Source organism: Helianthus annuus, chromosome 13, assembly GCF_002127325.2.
Source record: "Helianthus annuus cultivar XRQ/B chromosome 13, HanXRQr2.0-SUNRISE, whole genome shotgun sequence".
Lineage (NCBI taxonomy): Eukaryota > Viridiplantae > Streptophyta > Magnoliopsida > Asterales > Asteraceae > Helianthus > Helianthus annuus.
The window spans coordinates 159,049,364-159,053,817 of record NC_035445.2 but is presented as its reverse complement, the minus strand read 5'-3'; the positions used below and the strand labels follow the sequence as shown (position 1 = coordinate 159,053,817).

General features: G+C 43.3%; 1 non-coding gene across 1 annotated transcript; it reads right to left on the bottom strand.

Moving 5' to 3' along the window:
• Positions 1-3,392: 3,392 nt before the first annotated feature.
• LOC118486176 lies at positions 3,393-3,499 on the bottom strand. Its single transcript, XR_004878031.1, has one exon. It is a non-coding gene; the product is annotated as a small nucleolar RNA R71 (small nucleolar RNA).
• Between the last annotated feature and the right edge of the window lie 955 nt (positions 3,500-4,454).

Sequence of the window (4,454 nt, the reverse complement as noted above, 5' to 3'; positions counted from 1 at the left end):
AGCTTTTAAGATGGGGTTACAAAAGGATTCTCAGTTTTATCAGGATCTTGTAATGAATCCCTGCAGGAATCTCGACGAAGCTCGTAACAGGGCTTTGCGATATATCCGTTTGGAAGATGACAAGAAGATGCAGGAGAGGATGAATTCTACCTCAACCTATGAATCAACTAACAGGAAATCAGAAACCTCATATAAGCCATATCGCTCCAAGCCATATGGCAGAAATGATAACAAGAAAGTGAATGCAGTTGAAGACGAGGATCCTAAAGAATATCCTGACTTATCTGAATACTGCTTTTCTGTTAATATACCTGAGTTAATGTATGCTACGCAGGGTTTAGGGGACAAAGCTAGGTGGCCTCGAAAGAACCAGCAGAAAGCTGATTGGAAGGATAAATCCAAATGGTGTGCCTTCCACGAAGACTTCGGACATATGACCGAGGATTGCATTGCTCTAAGGAAAGAGATAAGTTACCTGTTAAGCAAGGGGTATCTGAAGGACTTGCTGGGAAAAAAGAAGAATAAAGGGCAGGATCCCGAGAAGGATCCTGAACGAGCAGCATCACCCCCAGCAGATGCCAAGATAATTAACTTTATTTCAGGAGGATCCGATATTTGTGGAACTTTGTATTCGGCGGCCAACATACATGCAAAGGAAGCTAAGAGTGAGAGGGGAGACAGACCAGTCCGGATGACTACCCTCACAACTGATAAAGTGATCACTTTCGATAGTGATGACAGGGATACTGTTCAGGATCCTCACCATGATGCTTTGGTAATAACATCTTATGTGGCTAACCATTTTGTACGCAGGATACTGATGTGTGTAAAATGCAACATATAAATCACATCAATTAAGGCATAAAACTAACCCTTTTTAAGTACTAATGTTGGAAAAAGAGTGTTTTTGTCTTCCTTTTGTATTTTCAGGATGAAATGAGCTCAAAATCACAAAAGAAGCAAAAAGACAACTAATTCTACCATAAATACAAGAAAAGGAACAAAAGTAGACTGCACGGACCCTCAACGGCACCTCCCAAGGCAAAGTAGAGAAAACAGAGTCTGAACACGCCCCGTGTCCAGCGAACACGGGGGCGTGCCCAGGAAGCAGCAGAAAAGACAAACCAGTAGAAGCTTCCATTGCCCACCACGGGGCCGTGTCCAGCGGGCACGGGGGCGTGGTGAAAGTACAGCATGCGCATTAATTGTAATTGCGAATTACAATTAATGAAGAGAGAGAATGTCAGACGGGCACGGGGCCGTGTCCAGCGGACACGGGGCCGTGTCCAGCCTTCTGTTCAGCCTATAAATAGAGGAGCTTGGTTTCATTCTCTCTCATCCCTTGGCACACCACCTCTCTCACACTTCATCCACCACCCACCACCACCATAACACCATCATCCATTGTCCATCATAGAGTGTGTGAGTCGTCTCGGGATCCAAGATTGATAGTAAGAGTTCTTGACAATCAAGGCCATGTTTGCCTAAGTCTCTTACATCACTTGGTGAAGACAAGTGTTTAGTATAATACTTTTTATTTTTAATCTTTTGCACTTTTTATTTGGTTTTGTATTAATGACTTTAATAACTAGTTACTTATGTTGAAGGTGATCTTTCCTTATCGTTTGTCCGTGGTGTCTTGGCATTATTTTACTGTCTATATAAAATAAAATATTTTCACCATTCATATCTCCACGGTCTATATGGAGGTATGTTGGCTACCTGGTCGGGGGTTAAGGGAACGGTTTGGTAAGGGTCTTGCCCTTGTTCAGCGTTTAGAGGTCCTGCTTGGGACCTGGGTCAATTTTAGTAGGATCTCCTTCAATGCCCATATGTATTGGATGGCGGGGATCCAAACTCTTTGACCCCCTCATAAGTTAACTACTATTAATACTATAACCCGGCTATTTAGGACTGTATCCCTGCTGACTCAGACTACTTAGCCGAGGGTAACATCACCGCCAAAAGCGGGGCCTACCACAATTTGCATTAATAACTTAATTCATTATCTTTCAATAATCCGACCCTTTAGGATTGTATCCTTGCTGACTCAAACTACTGGGTTGAGGGTAACGTCGCCTTCAAAAGAGGGGCCTACTACAATAACTAAGATAATCTCTTAAACAAGTGCAAAAGTGCGAAAATAATCAAAGGTTATACTAATACACATGTCGGATCCAAGTGATTCATCTTGTCTATCTGTTTTTATTTTATTTTTATTTTTCAGCATTTAGTTAGTTTTTATTTTTCTTAGTTTAAAACATTTTTCTCACTTTTTGATTTGATTAGACGTTGAGGATAAACCGGTATTAAAAGCTCTTGTGTCCTTGGACGACCTCGGTATCTTACCAACACTATACTACGTCCACGATGGGTGCACTTGCCCATATGTGTGTTTAGTGTTAGTGAATATCGTGTTTTATAAATTTAAAACTTGGCTAAAAGTGTAAAAAAGGGGCTTAAATACTCATCAAAAATATATCGCACCGACACACATCAAGTTTTTGGCGCCGTTGCCGGGGACACAAGGATTTTAAGAAAGTTAGGAATCAACGGCCTAATCATATTTTTATTTTTCTTTAATTTTTTAGGATTTTTTCTTAGTTTTTCAGCTTCTGCAGAGCTCAGCACGGGGCCGTGCCTGGTCGGACACGGGCCGTGCTCAGCATCGTTACTGGCAGTTTTTGTTTTTCAAGTTACAGAAGGCTGACCACGGGGCCGTGCCGGTGCAACACGGGGCCGTGTCCAACTTCCAGTAACTGGGATCTGGAAAACAATCACTGCAATTCTGACCACGGGGCCGTGTTCGCTCAACACGGGGCCGTGGTGAACCTTCTGACCAACATTCTTTTCTGTTTTTATTGCAGGACTTGGAACCCGACGCCATCCTCACGTAGTGTATGAGCTCCAGTTCCAATAAAGACATAAAAGAACCGCTAGAAGAACCCGAACGCTTTCTCAGAAAAAGGTTAAAAGCCAAAAACCAAGAGAAGGTTTCAGGTGATCCACCTCCAATAGCGGACCAACGTACCCTTATGGATTATCTACGGCCCACCGTAGGTAATCTAGGCGCCGCTATCAATGCTCCGAATGTCGAAGCCAATAACTTCGAACTTCGACCGCATTTGATACAAATGCTCCAAAACTCCGCAACCTTCCACGGGCTTGCGGATGAGGATCCCCATCTACATATAACTAATTTCTTGGAAATATGTGATACCTTTCGGATCAATGGAGCATCAAACGACGCCATCCGCCTCCGTATGTTTCCATTCTCACTAAAAGACCGAGCGAAAGCTTGGCTCAACGCCCTCCCAGCTGGATCGGTAAACACCTGGGATGAACTAGCCCAAAAATTTCTATATAAGTATTTCCCTCCTGCTAAAACTGCTAAATTAATGGCTGAAATTAATACGTACTCACAAGAGGACGGGGAATCCTTATATGAAACTTGGGAAAGGTTCAAGGAGCTATTACGCAAGTGTCCCCATCACGGCCTCGCAATATGGCAACAAGTGTCCACTTTCTACAATGGATTGTTGCCACACACTAGGCAGACACTTGGTTCTAGCTCCGGGGGACTTTTAGGTAATCGACGCCCACACGAAATATATAATCAAATTGAGGAAATTGCTCAAACCAATTTTCAATGGCACACCCCCCGGGGAAATAAGTCTATCGCCCCGGGCGCCCATAAGGTCGATGAAAGCACTTCTTTACAAGCCCAAATCGAGGCCCTTTCTTCAAAAATAAAAAAATTAGAAATGACAAAAACAGTCTCGGTTATGGCTTGTGAAGGGTGTGGTGGGTCACATGAAAATTGGAGTTGCATGAAAGAAACGGACGATCAACAAGAAATGGTAAACTACATTGATAACAGACCTAGGCCGTCGGGTCCCCCAACGGGAACTTACAACCAAGGATGGCGAAACCACCCAAACCTTGGTTGGAGGGAACCCGGCAATAGTAGTAACCAACAAACCCAACGAACAAACTTTCAGCAATCAAGAAATGAGTCACAAAATTTCACTCAACAACAAGGTGGACGAGAAAGGCTCGAAGATACTATATCTCGCCTCGTCTCTGACACTGATAAGAAAAACTCGGAAAGATTTCTACAATTAGAATCTAATTTTAGGAATCAACAAGCTAGCATTAAAAACATAGAAAAACAAATAAATCAAATAGCTCAAAACTTTTCCGAGAGACCGCAAGGCGCATTACCTAGCAATACCGAAACAAACCCAAAGGCGCAAGTTCACCTCATCACACTACGAAACCGCACCGTGGGGCCTGCAGAAGTACCACCACCTACAGAAGAAACAGTGCAAACACCTCTGCAGGAGAAGAACTCTCCTCCATCACCAGAGCCTACCAAGGCTCCTCGAGTTCCGTACCCCGGTAGGTTAATTCGTCAAAAGACAAATGAGCAATTCGCAAAATTCGAAAGTCTG